The following is a 25229-nucleotide window of genomic DNA, read 5'->3' as shown; positions in this document are numbered from 1 at the left end:
TCCCAGCCCCTTATATGTGTGTGTGTGTATGTCTGTGGTGTATGTGTGTGTGTGTGTGTATTAATCTCAAAACAATAAACATTTCTCTAGCCCTCTTTTTATAGATAAGGAAACTGAGGCAAGAAAAAAAGTTCTGTCATTGACCCAAAGTCACAGAGCTGGTAAGATCTGGAGCCAAGATTTAAACCCAGTAGTCTCCAGAGTTCATGCTTTTAACCACTATACTTTGACTTTAGGAGACATATAATTTCATTTAAAAATATTTTTTAAAACTCAATTCCTCCTTCTTTTGATGGCACAAACTGCATTTAAAATTTGCTAAATTTTTGTCTTTATTAAAACAGCATTCCTGGTGTAATAAAATATAATAGCACATTTGTGCAAGCCAAAAAAAAGAGAAAGATGTGTTTTTATTTGCCAAAATATTTCCAGGATTTTTGCATCTTTCATAAAACAGTAAATAAAAAAGAATGATGCACAGCAAAATTCTTCCTCTTTCCAGGCCTTCATAGACAATCTTATATATTTTTCCGGCCAGGCTTAAGTGCCATTTCTCCAGCAAGCCTTCCCTAAAGAGCCAAATATTATCTCTCCAACCTATTTAGCATTTTATCTCTAGAAGGAACTTTGTGCTTTGGCCCTTGCATTCTTCTTATGCAGGTGTAGGTCAACTCCCACTTCTAGATTGTTAACTCCCTAAAGGTAATTTATATTTATGATTCCCTCCTTCTCCTTCACAACTTTCAGCATGGTGCCTTGCAACCAGTAATAAATACTAGTTAAGGAACCATCTTGAGTATCTGGTATATATATATATATAAAATATTTGTAATCATCAAATACAACATAAAATTTTAATGCTTTTTACAAAGCTATTTGTAGCATACTAAGATATTTATATTTTTGAATCTCTACTCTGGTTGCCTAATAGCAGAATTAATGTTTTCCCACTTTTTTTCCTATTGCATAAATAAATTATAGAAAAATTACATAAATATTGCATATTTCTTGATGCATTATGCCAATATGTATCTTTTCTTTTAGTTGAATGTTCTGACATTTTGGGAATGAAATATGCATTTTCATCATGTTTTCCCATCCAACAGTACATGATGGCCATCACAAGGCAGATTGTTTTCATTTCACATCTCTTCCATCATTAGAATCTGCGTGTAGCCTCCCTTTCTCCAGTTCACTCCCCTCTCTAATCCATTCTGCTACCAGATCAACCTTCCTAATGTCTTCTCTCTGCACCATCACTGTACTCAAAAAGCTTCAGTGACTTGCCATTGATCATAATATAAATCAGAGCTCCTTAGCCTGTCATGCAAATCTAAATTTAACCCCAATATTCTTAGTGATACCTATTGCTTACCTCTTCTCTATATGAAAACATTACTGCAGTCAAATGTATCTGCTTCCTATCTCACACATATGCATTGCATTACGCTCCTTCTGTTTCTGTCCGTGGGATGAAATACTTTCTTTTCTACACATCTAAATCTTACCCATTCTTTAAGATCAAAATCTGAGCCATCTCTGCATGATGCTTTTCCTAACACCTTGGTCAGGAATACTGCCTCCACGCTCACATTTTTTTCCTGTGCAACTATGGCAAATTTATCTTACTCCATGTCATCTTTTTTTACTTGAGGTGCGATTGTGATATATATCAAAGTGTTTGCACTCCACTAAATGTTATCTTTCACAGATTTTCCTCAGGGACCATTTCAATACTGTTTGCATTGTTTGAAATATTTCAAGGGCTCTTCCTTTGGTAATCAAAACACCAGATGCACTGTAAAGTAATCCATTTTATTTTATATCTTTTCTTGTTTTCATTTTTCTAAAAATTACCCAACTTGGCTGGGCACAGTGACTCATGCCTTTAATCCCAGCACTTTGGAAGGCCAAGGCAGAAGATTGCTTGAGCTCAGCAGTTTAAGACCAGCCTGGGCAATATAGCAAGAACCTGTCTCTACAAAAAATTTTTTAAACTTAGCCAAATGTGGTGGCATGTGTCTGTAGTCACAGCTACTTGGGAGGCTGAGATAGAAGGATCACTTGAGCCCAGAAGATAGAGGCTGCAGTGAGCCATGACTGCACCACTGCACTCCAGCCTGGGCCACAGAGTGAGACTCTAAATAAAAAGAAAAAACCTAAAAAATAAAAAAATACCCAACTTGATCATTCATTCTGTTTCCCAAAATAGGTTTCCCAAAATAGGTTTCCTAGAGGAAAACCTAGGTAGTACCATTCAGGACATAGGCATGGGCAAAGACTTCATGTCTAAAACACCAAAAGCAACGGCAGCAAAAGCCAAAATTGACAAATGGGATCTCATTAAATTAAAGAGCTTCTGCACAGCAAAAGAAACTACCATCAGAGTGAACAGGCAACCTACAGAATGGGAGAAAATTTTTGCAATCTACTCATCTGACAAAGGGCTAATATCCAGAACCTACAAAGAACTCAAACAAATTTACAAGAAAAAAACAAACAACCCCATCAAAAAGTGGGCAAAGGATATGAACAGACATTTCTCAAAAGAAGACATTCATACAGCCAACAGACACATGAAAAAATGCTCATCATCACTGGCCATCAGAGAAATGCAAATCAAAACCACAATGAGATACCATCTCACACCAGTTAGAATGGCGATCATTAAAAAGTCAGGAAACAACAGGTGCTGGAGAGGATGTGGAGAAATAGGAACACTTTTACACTGTTGGTGGGACTGTAAACTAGTTCAACCATTATGGAAAACAGTATGGCGATTCCTCAAGGATCTAGAACTAGATGTACCATATGACCCAGCCATCCCATTACTGGGTATATACCCAAAGGATTATAAATTATGCTGCTATAAAGACACATGCACACGTATGTTTATTGCAGCACTATTCACAATAGCAAAGACTTGGAATCAACCCAAATGTCCATCAGTGACAGATTGGATTAAGAAAATGTGGCACATATACACCATGGAATACTATGCAGCCATCAAAAAGGATGAGTTTGCGTCCTTTGTAGGGACATGGATGCAGCTGGAAACCATCATTCTTAGCAAACTATCACAAGAACAGAAAACCAAACACCACATGTTCTCACTCATAGGTGGGAACTGAACAATGAGATCACTTGGACTCAGGAAGGGGAACATCACACACAGGGGCCTATCATGGGGAGGGGGGAGGGGGGAGGGATTGCATTGGGAGTTATACCTGATGTAAATGATGAGTTGATGGGTGCAGCACACCAACATGGCACAAGTATACATATGTAACAAACCTGCACGTTATGCACGTGTACCCTACAACTTAAAGTACAATAATAATAAATAAATTAAAAAAAAAAATACCCAACTTGATCATTCACTCTGTTTCCCAAAATAGGTTTCCAATAATTTTTATTTTATTCTTTTAAAAAAAAGTAACCCTTTTCTTTCAAAGGGTAAAAGTTGGTCACCACTGAAGACATTCTAAAAAACACATTATAAGTTTTCAAAGCAATATATTTCTAGCTGTGACTGAAAAAGAAAACCTTTCCTTTGGATTAATTAATAAAGGAATAACTAGGATAAAGTCTATAGCTATTTACTTCAGTAAGAAATTTAAATCACCATGCAGAGTCATTTAGGGTTCATTTGCTTCACTTTTGGCAATGACTTAGGCAGTGGTTTTCCCATCAAAAACCCTTTTTTCTAGTTGGCATGACATAAAAAGTGAAAAATTTTGTAATATTTCAAATACTGTGAAATAAGAGAACACACTCTACTTCCTGAAGTTGCAGACAAATGTAGTTGCAAATCCTTCTTCTGTGGCCAAAGAACAGTGAAGAGGTTTATTGTGGAAGGATTTACCATGGATTTCCTCAGAGTTTCTCTCACTTCCAAAGGCAACATGGTCTCTGGTCTCCCTGGCCACACAAGGGTTCTATGGTCAGCTGGGTGAAATACACTAATGTTGCAAGACTGTGTATGTAAGATCACTGTCAAGTACATCTTCAGATGGAAAATTAGTGATGGCACATCTGCATTAAATAAAACCTAACTTTATTGCCTTTCTCAGAATGGCTGAGGGAAGGTAATATTCTTCTACCAACAGTTTCCATTTGGTTCCATTTGTAGAAACCACTTCTCTTCCAACTTTTAAATGATCTCTAACTCTACAGAAGGACAACAAGCTAACAAGCTAACAAGACTTCTAGAAAGAACTCACTGCATTTTCCATAAAATTTTACTGAAGAAAATTTAGCAAAAATTATTTTCACTTATCAATTTCCAAAGAAAATGTGTTAATTTTATATATTTTTTATATAACTATAGAAATAGTTTAAATGAAAAGTTTTATTATGATTTCTAAATTATATGTTCCTAAGATTATTGCTATAATACTTCTTTATATTGCTGTAAAGAAATAACAAAATTTAGAAACCATAGTTTAAAAATTCTTAAGGAAACTCATACTTTTGTACTTGTTTGATTTTGACTATGCATTCATAGCAAGCCCTGAAACTCCCTATTCTCTTATTTTACCTTGTTGCTTCTGCATTTCACTTACTTGGTATTATATTATATATTCTTTTGTTCTGTTTGCTTGTGGTCAGTCTCTTTCTGTCCATCACTAAGATGTAAGCCCCATTAGGGCAGAGATTTTGTCTTCCTCATCATGACATTCCTCGCTGGAACAGGGCATACAGGACCTCAGTTAATATTTACCAAATGCAAAGATGATCTGCTTAATTTATAAGTCCTAATTGTCATAAATTGTATACACCATCAGAAACTGGGCTGTAACTACGTAATAGGAGTTCATAACTGCATACCCCTGAAATTATACAAAAACATTAGTGTGTATGTGCATTTCATGATTTTTCTAAGATTCTCTGTATGCACATAAACCCCCAGATAAATTTTGCTATGGGGAAAAAATGATGAGTAAGTATCAGCTATGTCAGAAAACATTTGGAATTCAGATATGGCAAAGAATCAGCTAGAGGGGCTGCTGGACATAGAAGAGTGTACTACTATGTTCTCTTGTGAATATTCCCCAGTTACATTTTTTGGGGATTTAGGACCAGAACAAGAAAGACCATCATGATGAAACCCTATAATCTCATCAGAAGAAGTGAATTCAAAATTTCTAGAGCTAATTTTATGTGCTCAGATAAGATCCTTTTCATGCATCTGTCTCTGACACATGAATCTAAATGAAACACTGAAAATAATTGATACACTATTATTTGAAGCCCCAATACTAATCTTTAGGTGTCTCAAAAATTAGTTTATATTAACTATTTATTTATTTTATACCACACTATACTTCATTTAGTGTTCTCTGGAACTTTTGACTTTACTTCTTCAAATGTTTGTATTAGTCCATTTTCATGCTGCTAATAAAGACATACCCGAGACTGGGCAATTTACAAAAGAAAGAGGTTTAGTCGGACTTACGGTTCCACGTGGCTGGGGAAGCCCCACAATCATGGCAGAAGGCAGGGAGGAGCAAGTCATGTCTTACATGGATGGCAGTAGGCAAAGAGAGAGCTTGTGCAGGCAAACTCCCACTTCTTAAAACCACCAGATCTCATGTCATGAGTCTCATTCATTATCATGAGAACAGTGCAGGAAAGACCTGCCCCCATAATTCAATCACTTCCCACCAGGTTCCTCCCATGACACGTGGAATTATGGGAGTTAGAATTCAACATGAGATTTGAGTGGGGACACAGTTAAACCATATCAATGTTGAAATGTGTTTTGGCCAATATGCTGCTGTAGGAATTTTGGCAAGTGTTAACAAGAAAAATAATTCATAGTGTCAGTTTGAAAACAAATTTGTAATCCTATACAAGCAGTAAAAACTGAAAAAAAAAGAAATCCGATTCAATGCCCAGAAAACAAATTATTCATTCAAGTACTGCAAGTAGTAAAAGTTAGTTACCCTTTTTAAAAATAAGTCAAAGCATCACCTTAGTTCTATCTAGAACAAAAATTACACATTCTCGACAGACTAATGTGTTTGAGCCAAACTTACGTATTAATTCACAATACAAGATGACATTAATCCAAGAAAAGCACCAAACAGTATGATTTCCAGAGGTGAATTCCCTATTCGTGTTAGGAGAAAATTCTGACCTGATACTCTGCTTCAGATCCTAAATGTAGGTCTGGAGCTCTCTGAATGCAGGAACCATGCTTCATTCATCTTCCAAGAACCATGGTGTCTAAGACATAGAGAGGCTGCATGGATGTCGAATTAATTAATGAATTGCCATAAGTAGTGAGGTTTTTTTGTTCCAACACAAGGTCAGAACAAATTCCCTCAAATATTTTTCTTATGAAAACAAATGCTATGAAACAGGATATCAAGTTTTATTTACTTTATTAATTCCTACTTTTAAGTTACAAAATGCCTCAGTGTACACTGAAACCATGCTCAGGTCAGAAGCGGGCCTCATTTATTCATGTTATTGCATTTCCTTTGCCAATAGTTTTACTGGGTTTTCTTCTTTTTGTGCTTCCCACCCCCCTTTTTCTTAAAATGTCATTCCATTGTATATTTGGGCTAGTAACAAGAATTTCTTAAGTTGGCTTTAAAGAACAAGGACACCTTTTATTTCACCGGTCGATTAAGCACTTCACTGGTCAGAAAACACTTGGAATCAAGGACCCGGGTATTTACATCTCTTCACAATGAAACATCTTAGCTTAGCAAGGCATCAGGAGCAGTTACAAAAGTCATATGCAGACATGACAATTTCAAGGTGAGATAAAGAATACTCTGAAGAAACTTTCCACATCAATGACAGCAGGCTTATCACCATATTTCACTGGCCCTAATTAGGTACTATTTCTGATCTAATTACATGCTTCGTATTCTCTGGTTATAATACTATACTGTTTTTCTTTTGTTATTGCCAGTTTTTATTCCTCACATAAGCATTGATATTTCTTGGTGCTAATTAATAAAATTATAGCACTTAACCTTGAAACTGTAGGTTCTTCTAATGTTGGTGATTAAATACTAGCAAGGTGAAAAGGAAAGAAAGAAATATTTATTCTCTTTCATTGAAACTATAGAAAGAAAGCTAATTATTTGCCATCATAATGTACATGTTGTCCGTGAAAAAGTTAATATGGGCCAGGTACCTTTGCTCATGCCTATAATCCCAGCATTTTGGAAGGCTGAGGTGGGCAGATCACTTGAGCCCAGGAGTTTGAGACCAGCCTGGGCGATGTGGTGAAACCTTGTTTCCACAAAAATACAAACATTAGCCAGGCGTGGTGGCAACTCAGGAGTCTGAGGTGGCAGGATTGCTTGAGCTCGGGAGGTGGAGTTTGCAGTGAGCCGTGATCACAACACTGCACTCCAGCCTTGGCGACAGAGTGAGACCCTGTCTCAAAAAAAAAAAAAAAAAAAAATGGTTGATGTGAGCAGAGCAACTTCATAATAGTTCAGAAATGATTTATACCATAAATATAACATTTAATCTCTAAAATGCTTGTAATTCTGAATTGCCTTATTTAATAATTTGTTGTCCAAGTAATGGTATTTAAATTGGCATCATTATTTTCTAAGATGTATAAAGGTTTTTAAGTTCACCAAGGCACAAGAGGTTAATTAACACTTTCTTCTTCTTCCACATGCATGGAAGTAAAAACAAATAAAAGATATGATATCTTATTAGAAAAAAATGAGTGATTTCTGGTTAAACAAAAACTGAGGGAATTCATCAACAGAAGTTATAAAATAAAGCAAATACTAAAGGTAGTCTTACAGGAAGAAGAGAACAACCCTAGAAAGAATAAGAAAATACAGACAGGAATGGAACCCAACAAAAAGGTAAATAAAAATATCAGCAAATATAAATGATAATTGACCACATGAAAACACAGTGGCATGTACATAGTTTAACATACATATATAAGTAAAAATGCATGCAACAACAGCAAAATGTGAGAGAGAGCAGAAGAAATTGTAAGGTTTTAGCTTTGGTTGAGAAGTAGTAAAATCATCAGTTTATATTAAATAGCTTTGTCCCATTAAAATATAATGCAAGACACATATGTCATTTTAAAGTTTCTAGTAGTCACATTAGAATGAGTAAAATGAAATAAACACAGTCAATTTTGATATATATTATTTAACCCAAATTATGATCATTTCAACACATAATCAATATAAAAATTATTCATGAGATATTTTACATACTTTTTTGTACTAAATCTTTCAAATTATCTTATATTAACAGCAAATCTCAACCCAAACAAGCCACATGTCAAGTGCTTGTGGCTAGCAGCCATCATATTGGATAAAGCAGTATTAAGCTCTAATAAGCCAAGGAAGTAGCTTGCGATCTTTATAGTAATCTTTAAAAGGACTAAATGTAAAAGGACATATAATCAGAAAATTTGTAAACACAAAAGAATGTAATTTTAAATAAAGTTTCCAGATATAATGAACACAGACAGTGCCCTGCCCTGTTGCCCTTTACTTGGCTGGCACACCTGCACCCCAGCTGCTCTGTTAGCTGCTAATGACTCACAGCTTCCCCTATCTGAGAAATCCCCTTAGCCAAAGAGGAACCAGCTTCCCTAGGAGGTTATGCTCCCAACCCCAGCAATGAATAACTGACACACAGCAAAGAAGGCTGGCATCCTTCTCAAAATGTTGGACTGACTTCATGGTACAATATATGCCCTGGAGATCCCCAGGGGGTAAAGCTGAAACCAGCCTCCACCTGGGACCACATCTTAGCTCAACTCTTTTCCCTGCCTTATTCTGCTTCCTTCGTTTTCTTCTTAAAGCACTCCTTTGATAAATCATGTGCATCCATATCGCTGTCTCAGGCTGTTTCTAGGGAACCTGACCTAACTAAGCCCCTTGGTTTATAAAAGAGAAAGCAAGAGGCAGAGAGAAAAAGCAACATGAAATAAGACAAATAAAACACAAGTATTATTAATATGGTGAGCATAAACCTAAATAAATCAGCAAGTATATTAAAATGCAAATGGTCTAAATGCCCTCATTAAAAGATAAAGATCGTCAGAATTGACAAAAAAGAAATTAAGAAAACCTATGTGTTGCTTATAAAAAGGGTACGGAAAGATGTACTATGCAAACGCCAAGGGAAGTCTGGTTCTGATATACTGATGTCAGATAAGAGCTACTATAAGGCAAGAAACATTCCTAAAGATGAGAAGAATTCTTTCATAATAATAAAAAGATCCATCCACCAAGAAGATATACAAATTCTAAATTCTTATGGATCTGATAATATAGTTTCATAATATGTGAAAAAAAATCATCGATTTAAAAAGTGGAATACACAAATCCACAACTAAAGTGAGAGAATTTGACACTCTTTGATAACTGATAAAACAAGCATCCAGAAAATTAGTAAGCCTATTTATATCTAAGCAACACGATTAATAAAACAAAACCACTTGCTAAAATATACCACAGAATGACAGAATATACAGTTTTGACAAGTGTACATTTACAAAAACAGTCCATACGTTGGGCCAAAAAGTCAGACTTGACAAATCTACAAGGACTCCGACAATTCAAATGTATTATTTGATTATAGTGAAACAAAGGTAGAAGTAAATAACTAAAAGATTAAAATAAAATTTTCAAATGCCTGGAAACTAAGCAGATTTATTATTTTAGTTATTTATTATTATACTTTAAGTTCTAGGGTACATGTGCACAATGTGCAGGTTTGTTACATAGGTATACATGTGCCATGTTGGTGTGCAGCACCCATTAACTCGTCATTTACATTAGGTATATCTCCTAATGGTATCCCTCCCCCCTCCCCCACCCCACGACAGGCCCTGGTGTGTGATGTTCCCCACCCTGTGTCCAAGTGTTCTCATTGTTCACTTCCCACCTATGAGTGAGAACATACGGTGTTTGGTTTTCTGTCCTTGCGATAGTTAAGTAAACACTTTTAAATAACTGGGTGAAAGTTAATAAAAATGTGTACTAAAATACTTTAAACTGAATTATAATGAAATGTAATATTTGAAACATATAATTTGGCTATTACTATGCTTAGTGGAAAATCTATAATTTAAATTCTCATATTAGGAAAGAGAAAAGCCTGAAATGCAATTGTATGGGTATTCATCTCTAGAAGTAAAAAAAAAAAAAAGATACCAAATTAAACCCAAGAAAGAGTAAGAAGAAAAAATAAAAAAGAAAAAAGAACAAAATGTTGCTCACTATCACCGTTTGTATTCAACAATGCACTGCAGGTCCTATTCAGTTTAAGATATATGACAATAGACGCAGTTTGAAAGAGATGGATAGCTAGATAGGTAGATACATAGATAGATGATAGATGAATGATAGGTAGCTAGTATCAATAGTTGAATGAAATAACAATATATTCATACAATGGAATACTATCTGCAGTGAAAATGAACAAACCATAGCTAAATACAATAGCATAATCAATCTCACAAATGATAATGAGCTAAAGAAGCCAGGCACAAAATATTATATATTGTATTATTCCATTTACATAAAAGTCAAAATTTCGTGCAAAATAAATTGGTGGTAGAAATCAGGATAGTGTTAAACTTGGTGAAAATAATCACTGGAAGGCAAACAAGTGGGACTTCTGGGTTGCTGGATTCGTGCTCTGTTTCTTCATCTGAGCATTAGTTAAATGAGTTTTCACTTAGAATTTGTGCTTCCCCCACCCTGATATTTTTAATAAAATATTTATTTAAAAATAAAAATATATAAAACCTAGCAGTTGCATTTGGGTATTTTGGGAAGCCAATGAAAATATCTGGTTTGGAAAACAAGTTCAATTTTTTAAAGACAATCTATTTGTTCCATTTACACTTTAGAAATATATTTCAGGGACAACATTTTGTGTTGTTCAAAGTAAATAATGGTAATATTTTTGTTTTGCTTTGTTTCGTTTTGTTTGTTTTTTGAGACAGAGTCTCACTCTGTCACCGAGACTGGAGTGCAGTGGTGTGATCTAGGCACACTGCAACCTCTGCCTTCCAGGTTCAAGCGATTCTCATGCCTCAGCCTCCAAAGTAGCTGGGATTACAGGTGTGCACCACCACGCTAATTTTCGTATTGTTAGTGGAGACAGAGTTTCACCATGTTGCCCTGGTTGGTCTCAAACTCCTGGCCTCAAGTGATCCACCCACCTTGGCCTCCCAAAGTATTAGGATTACAGGTGTGAGCCACCTTGCCTGGCCAATAATGGCTACATTCTACAAATGCAGCCACCGTTGAATAACTAAAATATAGAGAACTGAAAGAAGCTATAAACTTATTCATATACGGCTTTAGATATAACCTTCTAAATCTCCTTCATTATTTGTCACATCAGGGATCTGGTCTTCAACAAGTACAGGAAAGAATCTCTTCTAGTAGTGAGGAGAAAAAACACAAACTTTGGACCCGTTACATGGTGGAAGCTACAGAAATCTTTGTGCTATGAATAAGATGAGCTGTCATTCTACTAATAAGAACTCCAAGACTCTTTCAGTAATCTCATTTTGTCTGAGGTACCAAACAACACAAAGGTAAAGCGGTCCTCTAGATACGGTTTGGTAGTGACAGTGAGCACAAAAAGAAATACAGAGTTAAAAAAAAAAAAATTGTCTCTTCATTTCCATTTTGATCGAAATCACTGCAGGTTATAAGAAGTCTCTGGAGGCTTGTGGTATGAATAGAAAGCGTGAGAACTGCTGATTTCTGTTAAAGCTGTTGGGGTATAAGTGGAATGGGGTTGCTGCACTACCATATTACTTCTGGTTGTATCAAATTTATATTTACTAAGCACCACAAAAATTTTGTGGCAGACTGCTTTCACCCACAGTCTAACACAGCAACATGAAAACTGAGAAAAAGATCCATGAACATGTGTAAGAAAATATAAACTGCTTGCTTTTTTACAAATCATTTCTGTCCCCAAACAAGAAAGATTATACAACAAAATAGATTTTTCTGCTATGATAAAAGCTTTTCCCTCCCCCTCTCTTTTCTTCTCTCCTCTCTCTCTATTAAAAAAAAAAACCTGATTTTATGAAAAACAGATCTGGAATTTGGGTGTCATGAGAAGAAAGAAGACAATTGATACCATAAATTTAAGGGCACTTGAAAAAATGTCTGGTTATAAACAAGTGAAGAATTCTGCTAGGAATCAAGTTGGGCAATTTAGTTCTTTCTTCTGTAAGGCACAAAGAATGTTAGAATTACAAAGGCATTAAGTCATCCTTGGAAACTGAACCACAATAGAAGTCCTCCGTAAGTGTACACACAGTAAGCCCCCTTTAGACGGAATTTTTTTTTTTAATGTTAAAACTGCTGAAGGTCTTTTATTAGTTAGTTTGTTAGATGGTTGGTGGGTGATTAAGTGAGTTGTATGGTAAATAATGATCTTGAGTCACAACAAATTTTGACAGGATTTCCCAATAATCAATAATCAAATATTAAAATGCTTCAACAAACATTTATGCATTGTATACATAAAATACATTGCTACTAATTTTGTAAATAGTGGATTATCTTCTAGAGTGATTAGAATAAGAAAAGATGTATCTTATATTTACCTTCATTTTTACCATTTTCAACATTTCTTTCTGTGTGTAGATCCAGGTTTCTGTCTGATGTATTTCTTTTGCCTAAAGAACTTCCTTTAAGTTCTCTTATAGTGAAAGTTTGCTGATAATAAATTCTCTTTGTTTTTCTTATGTGAAAAGTCCTCATTCTTTATTTTTTTCAGTAGTATATTAACTGGGCATTGATTTCTGGAGATGACCACGTCTGGCTAATTATTTTCAATTTTTTGTGGAGACTGGATCTCGCCTAATTGCCTAGACTGGTCTCAAACTCCTGGCACATAAGCAATCCTCCCACCTCAGCCTCTCACAGTGCTGCAATTATGGGTGTGAGCCATGGTGCTTGGTTGTGGCTTGGATAGCTTTTAATAAGAAGTCTGCTGCAATTCTTATTGTGTTCCTCCATGTGTACATCTTTTCACTTCTGGCTGCTTCAAGATTTTATCTTTATCTTTGGTTTTCAACAGTTTGAATACAATGCCACTAGGCCCTTCCTTCCTTCCTTCCTTCCTTCCTTCCTTCCTTCCTTCCTTCCTTCCTTCCTTCTTCCTTCCTTCCTTTCTTCCTTCCTTCCTTCCTTCCTTCCTTTCTTTCCTCCCTCCCTTCCTCCCTCCTCCCTTCCTTCTTTTTTCCTTCCTTCTTTCCCTCCCTTCCTTCCTCCCTCTTTCCTTCCTTCCTTCTTTCCTTTCTTCCTTCTTTCCTTTCTTTCTTCCTTCCTTCCTTCCTTCCTTCCTTCTTTCCTTCTTAATATTTATTCTTCTGAACGCTCTGAACTTCTTGGATCTGTTACTTGAAGTCTTTTTTGACTCGGGGGAAACACTCAGCCATTATCTTTCCAAATATTTCTTTGTTCTCTCCATTCTCTCTCTTTTCTCCTTCTTGGATTCCAATTGCTCATATATTAGACCATACGACGTTGTCCCAAAGTTTTTGAATTCTCTGGCAGTTTTTTTTTTCTTTACTTTTTGTTTGAATCATTTCTTTTGATTGATAGTTACTTTTGTTACTACATATTTTTTGTTTCTGGCCATTTCCATATCATTCTCTCTTACAGTTTCCATTTCTCTGACAAAAGTCTCTGTATTTTCTTGTATGTTATCCACCTTTTACACTAGAATCTTTAACTATATTTTTATAATTTGTTTGTTTTTAAATTCTCTGCCTGATGGCTCCACTATCTTGGTCACCTGTGAGTCTGGTTCTCTTGATTGCATTGCTTTTTGACAGAAAGTTACCTTGTCTTGCATTTTTGTATATCTCATAATTTTTGATTGAATACTGAGTTATATACTATTTATATCCGTAATTAGGCACACTCCTTTTATACTACATATTTAATGCAAGGAATTGGCTCAGTTAATGGAGTTTGGGTTGTGTTAGTGCTGTATTTACCCCTACCACACCACTGGCCTCAGATTTCTCTAACAGTATCTTGTGCTTTGGGTAGGGATTGGGTTTTCAGAGAATGTTTTTAATGTTCTTTTCAACCCTCAACTTTAGTCTTTTTCTGTGAGTCTAAACCTCGGAGAGGGTTTCCCTTCATCTTCTTTACTCTTTCCCATTGATAGACTGACATTATTTATTCAGTGCTAGCCAGCCTGGTAGTAGTAGGTGGAAACATTCTGTTTCTTCCTTTATCCTCAGTCTTAGTCAATACGTGTCTTTTTGTGTCTCGCAGGTATGTCTTCCTCAATGATTCTGCCTCTTGACCAGCGGTAGTAAACTGCTAATAGTCTTGGCTAAAAGCAATTTTCTGTCCCTCCTCAAAGATAGAAGATCTCTTTTTCTATTCCTTCTCCTAGCTCCAATGGGTCTTCACCTATGTCTGAGAGAGACAGTATTTGTTGTCCTGCCCCCAGTGGCTTGAAGTGTTTGTTTCACAGACAAGGTAGGAATAAGGATGCAGGCAGGGCTTTCTTTACCTCCCACTGCTGTTACACTACTCAGTACCGCATTGCAAAGGAGTTCTCTTTGGTCTACTGCCTTGATCTCAGTCATTCTCATGAACAATCGAGATCCATAGAGGAGACCCTGCCAGTGAATACAAACTGCCTTTCTATTTGCTATTCTCAGGTATTCTATGTTAGAAGTCAGTAAACTATGGCTTGTTAGACCAATCATCTGTTTTTGTAAATAAATTTTCAGTGAAAACTTATGACAGCTACAGCTAGTCATTTGCATAATGGCTATAGCTGCTTTTGTATTGTAACCACAGAGTTGAGTACTTGCCACAAGATACCTCATAGCCCACAAAGCCTAAAATATTTATTATCTGGCCTTTCAGGAATAAGTTTACCAATCCTTGTCTTACACTTACCCTACAGTTAGGCTCTAGGAATTCATTAAAAACTTAGATAATTTCTTTCGTTTTTTAATTTAGAAACAAATTTTATTTAAGATATGAAATACAATTCCTAAGATATCAAATTTTCCAGAAAATTGTGGCTGTACAATAATGCATTGCCTCTATGATGTTAGAACGTGCATTAGACTCAAATACAAAAACCATGAAACAAACCACCATTCTTAACAACTTGAGCAAAGATAGAATACCTAAGGGACAACATAGATGGACTTGCAGAGGATGGACTATTTTACTTCAAAGCAACATTAAAAGAAACAAAGAACACAAATCTGTGGGTTTTCAGGTATACGCATTACCCACTCGTTTGGTGGTCTTGTTGTTTTCTCATGCTGTACCCCAGGCGAGCTCACTTACTCATCTCTAAATGAAGTCACCTGTCTCTTCTTAGTTTTCAGGTAGTTTGTTGCCCTTATGAACTCAACTCTCTGATGCATTCAAGAAAACTTACTGTATCCATAGTTCTAAGAGCTCAGGAAAATAAAAGAAAAAGAAGAGTTATGATTTTGTACAGTTGCTGGCATTTTGTGGATTTTTTTTTTATTGGTGTTGTTTTAGGAGTGATGCTTTTTCCAATTTTCAACATTCTCAGAGAAGCCTCTCAATATACATTTAATATGATATATAGTTTTTAAAACTTTAATCATTAGAAAGTTGGTAACCAATATTTAATACAGATGCTATAGATAAGACATAATTAGGTATACCATGGGAAGTATCTCTAAAATTTGAGGACAAGTCTAGAAAGTGACACAACATAAAGCTTATGTAAATATGGAAAAGATTTAGTCTTTGGGGGAAAAAAAGGATTATATAGCATTGTTAGCTTAGTAAACTACTGGATTAAAGCACAGACCCCTTAATATGGGAGGACATGGACTATGATCCCAAATCCAGGTTCTTCCACTGTACTTTCCTAGCTGTGTTATAAAGCATCTTCTTTTTCATGAGGATATTGTAAAGATTATAGGACATATGCTTAATAAAGGTAACTACCAGAAATAAAAGTCTTCCTAAATACCAAAAGAAATGCCAAAAAAAAATTCTACCTAGAGAAAGTGTATATATACATAAATATGCTTGTATATACATAAATATATGCATAGAATAAATATAACGTAAAACCACATGACAGACCCAGTGTCACAGGGCAAACTCCAAAGCTGAGGTTCAGCCCAGGAGGCTTTGGTTTTGTGCAGGAAGGAATTCAAGAGCAAGCCCACAGAGTAAATTGAAAGTTTACTAAGAAAGTAAAGGCAAAAAGGGTGGCTTCTCCATAGGTAGAGCAGCCCCAAGAGCTGGTAGCTGGCTATTTTTATGGTTATTTATCGATCACACACTAAACAAGAAGTGGATTATTCATTAGTTTTCTGGGAAAGGGGCTGGGAATTCCCAGAACTGAGGGTTTCTCCCACCTCTCCTCTTTCAGACCATATAGGGTAATTTCCCATGTTATCATGGCATTTGTAAACTGTCATGGTGCTGGTGGCAATTTCCTTTAGTATGCTAATATATTATAATTAGTGTATAATGAGCAGTGAGGATGACCAGAGGTGCTTTCATAGTCATTTTGATTTGGGGAGGTTTTGGCCAGCTTCTTTACCACATCGTTTCATCAGCAGGGTCTTTGTGACTGTGATCTTTTTTTTTTTTTTTTTTTTTTTTTTGAGATGGAGTCTCTCTCTGACACCCAGGCTGGAGTGCAGTGGCCCAATCTCGGCTCACTGCAAGCTCCGCCTCCCGGGTTCACGCCATTATCCCGCCTCAGCCTCCCATGTAGCTGGGACTACAGGTGCCCGCCACTACACCCAGCTAATTTTTTGTATTTTTAGTAGAGACAGGGTTTCACCGTGTTAGCCAGGATGGTCTTGATCTCCTGACCTCGTGATCCACCCGTCTCGGCCTCCCAAAGTGCTGGGATTACAGGCGTGAGCCACTGCGCCCGGCCCATGACTGTGATCTTCTAAAAGCAGTCCTGCCAAACTCCTATCTCACTGAGAACCAAACGAATTGGCTGTTTGATTAAAGTAAGGAGGATTTCATGCCTTTGAAAAATTCAGATTGGCTTGCAAAGCAAAATACAACTCTAGTCTGTGTTTATGAAAATATTCAAAACCAGGAGACTCAGAAAGATGATGATTCAGAGAATATGATGGCAAATAAAAATGTATATAAATGAATAAATAAACAGCAGGAATCACAATTTTGACTTCAGACACGGCATAATTTAGACCAAAAGATATAAATTAAGACCAATAAAAGTATACTTTGTAAAGCTAAAGTTTAAAATGTATAATGAAAATGGTATTAATATATTTAAAATAATATATAACATGAAATAAAGTATAAATAGATAAAATAATATATAAAACAATATAGCAGCTATTTTATAAAGCAGAAACTGGAAGAAGTAAATTAAGAAAAAGGTAACAGACACAAACTAATAATAGACTAACACACACATGTCAAATCTAGAAAAATCAAATGGGAAAAATTAGAAAAGATGTCAAAGTTCCAAATAACATAAAGTAGATCATATAAAATTATATTAAACTCTCTAGCACAGTAAATGAGACCTTGCCTTATTTTCAAATGGACATGGAACATTTGTGAAAATTGCCTATATGAAAGTCCACAAAGAAAACCTCAATAAAGATGAAAAACTAGAGGTCTGTTCCAAGACGGCCGAATAGGAACAGTTCCAGTCTGGTCTGCAGCTCCCAGCATGATCAGTGCAGAAGATGGCTGATTTCTGCATTTCCAACTGAGGTACCTGGTTCATCTCACTGGGACTGGTTGAATAGTGGGTGCAGCCCACGGAGGGTGAGCCAAAGCAGAGCGGGGCGTCGCCTCACCCAGGAAGTACAAGGGGTTGGGGATTTCCCTTTCCTAGCTGAGGGAAGCCATGACAGATTGTACCAGGAAAATCAAGACACTCCTGACTTAATGCTGCTCACTGCTAGCACAGCAGTCCCAGATGGAACTGCAAGGTGGCAGCCAGACTAGGGGAGGGGTATCCACCATTGCTGAGGCTTGAGTAGGTAAACAAAGTGGCTGGGAAGCTCGAACTGGGTGGAGCCCACCACAGCTCAATGGGGCCTGCTGCCTCTGTAGACTCCACCTCTGGGGGCAAGGCATAGCTGAACAAAAGGCAGCAGAAACTTCTGTACACTTAAACGTCCCTGTCTGACAGCTCTGAAGAGAGCAGTGGTTCTCCCAGCATGGTGTTTGAGCTCTGAGAATGGACAGACTGCCTCCTCAAGTGAGTCCCTATACCTGTGTAGCCTAACTGGGAGACACCTCCCAGTAGGGGCCAACTGACACCTCATACAACCAGGTGCCCCTGAGACAAAGCTTCCAGAGGAGGGATCAGGCAGCAATATTTGCTGTTCTGCAATATCTGCTGTTCTGCAGCCTCTACTGGTGATACACAGGCAAACAGGGTCTGGAGCGGACCTCCAGCAAAAACCAACAAACCTGCAGCTGAGGGACCTGACTGTTAGAAGGAAAACTAACAAATAGGAATAGTATCAACATCAACAAAAAGGACATCCACACCAAAACTCCATCTGTAGGTCACCATCATTAAAGAACAAAGGTAGATAAAACCACAAAGATGGGGAGAAACTAGAGCAGAAAAGCTGAAAATTCTAAAAACTGAGTGCCTCTTCTTCTCCAAAGGATCACAGCTCCTTTCCAGCAATGGAACAAAGCTGGATGGAGAATGATTTTGATGCGCTGACAGAAGTAGGATTCAGAAAGTCGGTAGTAACAAACTTCTCAGAGCTAAAGGAGGATGTTGAACCCATCACAAGGAAGCTAAAAACCTTGAAAAAAGATAAGACAAATGGCTAACTAGAATCAACAGTGTAGAGAAGACCTTAAATGACCTGATGGAGCTGAAAACTGTGGTACGAAAACTACGTGACTCACGCACAAGCTCCAGTAGCCAATTCAATCAAGTGGAAAGAAAGATATCAGTGACTGAAGACCAAATGAATGAAATCAAGTAAGAAGAGAAGTTTAGAGAAAAAAGAGTAAAAAGAAACAAACAAACCTTCCAAGAAATATGGGACTATGTGAAAAGACCAAATCTACGTTTGATTGGTGTACCTGAATGTGATGGGGAGAATGGAACCAAGCTGGAAAACACTCTTCAGGATGTTATCCAGGAGAACTTCCCCAACCTAGCAAGGCAGGCTAACATTCAAATTCAGGAAATACAGAGAACACCACAAAGATACTCCTTCAGAAGAGCAATACCTAGACACAAAATTGTTGGTTCACCAAAGTAGAAATCAAGGAAAAAATGTTAAGGGCAGCCAGAGAGATAGGTCGGGTTACCCACAAAGAGAAGCCTATCAGACTAACAGCAGATCTCTCAGCAGAAACTCTACACACCAGAAGAGAGTGAGGGCCAATATTCAACATTCTTAAAGAAAAGAATTTTCATATCCAGCCATACTAAGCTTCATAAGTGAAGGAGAAATAAAATCCTTTACAAGGTTAACAAGCAAATGCTGAGAGATTTTGTCACCACCAGGCCTCCCTTACAGGAGCTCCTGAAGGAAGCACTAAACATGGAAAGGAACAACCAGCACCAGCCAATTCAAAAACATGCCAAATTGTAAAGACCATCAATGCTAGGAAGAAACTGCATCAACTAAAAGGGAAAATAATGAGCTAACATCATAATGACAGGATCAAATTCACACATAACAATATTAACCTTAAATGTAAATGGGCTAACTGCCCCAATTAAAAGACACAGACTAGCAAATTGGATAAAGAGTCAAGACCCATCAGTGTGCTGTATTCAGGAGACCCACCGCATATGCAGAGACACACATAGGCTCAAAATTAAGGGCTGGAGGAAGATCTACCAAGCAAATGGAAAGCAAAAAAAAGCAGGGGTTGCAATCCTAGTCTCTGATAAAAACAGACTTTAAACCAACAAAGATGAAAAGAGACAAAGAAGGCCATTACATAATGTTAAAGGGATCAATTCAACAAGAAGAGCCAGCTATCCTAAATATGTATGCACCAAATACAGGAGTACTCATATTTATAAAACAAGTCCTTAGAGACCTACAAAGAGACTTAGACTCCCACACAATAATAACGGGAGACTTTGATACCCAACTGTCAATATTAGACAGATCGATGAGACAGAAGGTTAACAAGGATATCCAGGAGTTGAACTCACCTCTGCACCAAGAGGACCTAATAGACATCTACAGAACTCTCCACCCCAAATCAACACCATATACATTCTTCTTAGCACCACATCACACATATTCCAAAACTGACCACATAGTTGGAAGTAAAGCACTCCTCAGCAAATGTAAAAGAACAGAAATCACAACAAACTGTCTCTCAGACCACAGTGCAATCAAATTAGAACCCAGGATTAAGAAACTCACTCAAAACTGCTCAACTACATGGAAACTGAACAACCTGCTCCTGAATGACTACTGGGTAAATAACAAAATGAAGGCAGAAATAAAGATGTCGTTTGAAACCAATGAGAACAAAAACACAACATACCAGAATCTCTGGGACACATTTAAAGCAGTGTGTGGAGGGAAATTTATAGCACTAAATACCCACAAGAGAAAACAGGACAGATCTAAAATTGACACCCTAACATCACAATTAAAAGAACTAGAGATGCAAAGGCAAACACATTCAAAAGCTAGCAGAAGGCAAGAAATAACTAAGATCACAGCAGAACTGAAGGAGATGGAGACATGAAAAACCCTTCAAAAAAATCAATGAATCCAGGAGATGGTTTTTTGAAACGATCAACAAAATTGATAGTCCACTATCAAGACTAATAAAGAACAAAAGAGAAAAGAATCAAATAGATGCGATAAAAATGATAAAGGGGATATCACCACCGATCCCACAGAAATACAAACTATCATCAGAGAATACTATAAACAGCTCTATGCAAATAAACTGGAAAATCTAGAATAACTGGATAAATTTCTGGACACATACACCTTCCCAAGACTAAATCAGGAAGCTGCTGAATCCCTGAACAGATCGATAACAGGCTCTGAAATTGAGGGAATAATTAATAGCCTACCAACCAAAAAAAGTCCAGAACCAGATGGATTCACAGCTGAATTCTACCAGAGGTACAAAGAGGAGCTGGTACCATTCCTTCTGAAACTATTCCAATCAATAGAAAAAGAGAGAATCCTCCCTAACTCATTTTATGAGGCCAGCATCATCCTGATACCAAGTCTGGCAGAGACACAACAAAGAAAGAGAATTTTAGACCAATATCCTTGATGAACATCGATGTGAAAATCCTCAATACAATACTGGCAAACCAAATGCAGCAGCACATCAAAAGGCTTATCCACCACAATCAAGTTGGCTTCATCCCTGGGATGCAAGGCTGGTTCAACATATACAAATCAATAAACATAATCCATCACATAAACAGAACCAAAGACAAAAACCACATGATTATCTCAACAGATACAGAAAAGGCCTTTGACAAAATTCAACAGCCCTTCATGCTAAAAACTCTCAATAAACTAGGTATTGATTCAACATACACAAATCAATAAACATAATCCATCACATAAATAGAACCAAATACAAAAACCACATGATTATCTCAATAGATGCAGAAAAGGCCTTTGACAAAATTCAACAGCCCTTCATGCTAAAAACTCTCAATAAACTAGGTATTGATGGAATGTATCTCAAAATAATAAGAGCTATTTATGACAAACCCACAGCCAATATCATACTGAATGGGCAAAAACTGGAAGCATTCCCTTTGAAAACTGGCATAAGGCAGGGATGCCCTCTCTCACCACTCCTATTCAACATAGTGTTGGAAGTTCTGGCCAGGGCAATCAGGCAAGAGAAAGAAATAAATGGTATTCAATTAGGAAAAGAGGAAGTCAAACTGTCCCTGTTTACAGATGACATGATTGTATATTTAGAAAACCCCATTGTCTCAGCCCAAAATCTCCTTAAGCTAATAAGCAACTTCAGCAAAGTCTCAGGATACAAAATCAATGTGCAAAAATCACAAGCATTCCTATACACCAATAACAGACAAACAGAGAGACAAGTCATGAGTGTACTCCCATTCAAAATTGCTACAAAGAGAATAAAATACCTAGGAATACAACTTACAAGGGATGTGAAGGACCTCTTCAAGGAGAACTACAAACCACTGCTCAACAAAATAAAAGAGGACACAAACAAATGGAAGAACATTCCATGCTCATAGATAGGAAGAATCAATATTGTGAAAATGGCCGTACTGCCCAAGGTAATGTATAGATTCAATGCCATCCCCATCAAGCTACCAATGACTTTCTTCACAGAATTGGAAAAAACTGCTTTAAAGTTCATATGGAATCAAAAAAGAACCCGCATTGCCAAGACAATCCTAAGCCAAAAGAACAAAGCTGGAGGCATCATGCTACCTGACTTCAAACTATACTACAAGGCTACAGTAACCAAAACAGCATGGTATTGGTACCAAAACAGATATATAGACCAATGGAACCGAACAGAGCCCTCATAAATAATAACACACATCTACAACCATCTGATCTTTGACAAACCTGAGAAAAACAAGAAATGGGGAAAGGATTCCCTATTTAATAAATGGTGCTGGGAAAACTGGCTAGCCATATGTAGAAAGCTGAAACTGGATCCCCTCCTTACACCTTATACAAAAATTAATTAAAGATGGACTAAAGACTTAAATGTTAGACCTAAATCCATAAAAACCCTAGAAGAAAACCTAGGCAATACCATTCAGGACATAGGCATGGGCAAGGACTTCATGACTAAAACACCAAAAGCAATGGCAACAAAAGACAAAATTGACAAATGGGATCTAATTAAACTAAAGAGCTTCTGCACAGCAAAAGAAACTGCCATCAGAGTGAACAGGCAACCTACAGAATGGGAGAAAATTTTTGCAATCTACCCATCTGACAAAGGGCTAATATTCAGAATCAACAAAGAACTTAAACAAACTTACAAGAAAAAATCAAACAACCCTATCAAAAAGTGGGCACAGGATATGAACAGACACTTCTCAAAAGAAGACATTTAAGCAGCCAACAGACACATGAAAAAATGCTCATCATCACTGGTCATCAGAGAAATGCAAATCAAAACCATAAAAAGATACCATCTCACAACAGTTAGAATGGCGATCATTAAAATGTCAGGAAACAACAGGTGCTGGAGAGGATGTGGAGAAATAGGAATGCTTTTACACTATTGGTGGGAGTGTAAACTCGCTCAATCATTGTGGAAGACAGTGTGGCGATTCCCGAAGGATCTAGAACTAGAAATACCATTTGACCCAGTTATCCTATTACTGGGTATATACCCAAAGGATTATAAATCATGCTACTACAAAGATACATGCACACGTATGTTTATTGCAGCACTATTCACAATAGCAAAGACTTGGAACCAACCCAAATGTCCATCAGTGATAGACTGGATTAAGAAAATGTGGTACATATACACCATGGAATACTATGCAGTCATAAAAAAGGATGAGGTCATGTCCTTTGTAGGGACATAGATGAAGCTGGAAACCATCATTCTGAGCAAACTATCACAAGGACAGAAAACCAAACGCCACATGTTCTCACTCATAGGTGGGAATTGAAAAATGAAAACACTTGGACACAGGAAGGGAAACATCATACACTGGGGTCTGCTGTGGGGATCGGGAATGGGGGAGGGATAGCATTAGGAGAAATACCTAATGTAAATGACGAGTTAATGGGTGCAGCAAACCAACATGGCACATGTATACATACGTAACAAACCTGCACGCTGTGCACATGTACCCTGGAACTTAAAGTATAATTTAAAAAAAGAAAAAAAAAGATTAAAAAATAGTTATAATGCCATGATCAATTGAAAATATATTTACAAATTCTTTAATATTTCTATTATCTAGAGATGGAGTCTGTATTTCCTCCCCTTGAACCAGGGCAGGACTTTGTGGTTGCATTTTATAACTCTAGCCTGTAGAGCGCATTTGTCCCTGAAAATTAAGGCATTGCAATGCCCTTACTTAAATGGTTTGACAGATTATCTCAGCACTTAGCATCACTTTTGCCCCTTTTACACTTTTTTCTGGTATCACGGGGTGGGAAGCCTGGGAACTACATTTCCTACAATCCCACCCCATCAGTTACAGTAGAGATAAAAAATGAGAGGCACACAAGTAATATTCAAAAGATGGAAAGGCCATGCACGATGGCTCATGCCTGTAATCCCAGCACTTTGGAAGGCTGAGGTAGGTGGATCACTTGAGGTCAGGGGTTCAAGACCAGCCTGGCCAACATGGCATCACCCCATCTCTACTAAAAATACAAAACTTAGGCAGATGTAGTAGCACATGCCTGTAATCCCAGCTACTAGGGAGGCTGAGGCAGGAGAATTGCTTGAATCCAGGGGGTGGAGGTTGCAGCGAGTTGAGATCTTACCACTGCACTCTAGCCTGGGCGACAGAGCAAGACTCGGTCTCAAATTAAATAAAGGTGGAAAGGAGGCAGAATGTATTGTTGCAATAGAAATCGTGGTGGCAGACTAGCAGCAATTGCTAGGTGCGGCTACCTCAGACTTCATACTCCTCCATTATTCTTCTTTTCAGGGGCTGCGCGATGACTGTGACATCAGCAGTAGCATCCTGCACTTTGCTATAATCTATTGATTCCCTATATTAAGTTTCTTTCTGCTGGAAATATTTAACATAGTTTTGTTTCATGACTACACACTCTGACAAATACACCTGAGAACTGTCATGAGGGTGTCTTACCTAGCAAATGGAGCTGGGCAGCCCATTCTTCCTTTACCAGAAAAGAGACAATCCAGTGTCTGGAAGTCAAAATTGCTAGGATACACTTTTTCTATTACATGGGAGGGTTGGAGGGGAGTGTTGCTATACTAAAACGAAATCCTCCCACACCATGATGTTCAAAGACTAAAGGGGGTGGATATTTCCGACAGACATGCTATGTGCTTGAATGTCAGCTTATTACACACAGAGGTGAAGCAGGATTTTATAAAGAAAGAGAATTCTGCGTGAGCCATCCCTAGGGAGATATTATAAATCAAATCCTGATTCAGGCATTTCTGTGTCCTCAAGCCAAACACTATCTAGTAGTGTCCCAGACCCCATTTAAAGTCCTAACAAGGGAATTGTAATACCGATAATTAAATTCTGACAGGAATGAGGTCATTGTT

This window comes from Macaca thibetana, chromosome 2, assembly GCF_024542745.1.
Source record: "Macaca thibetana thibetana isolate TM-01 chromosome 2, ASM2454274v1, whole genome shotgun sequence".
NCBI lineage: Eukaryota > Metazoa > Chordata > Mammalia > Primates > Cercopithecidae > Macaca > Macaca thibetana.
The sequence above is the reverse complement of the archived record's forward strand: the minus strand, read 5'-3'. Positions refer to the sequence as shown.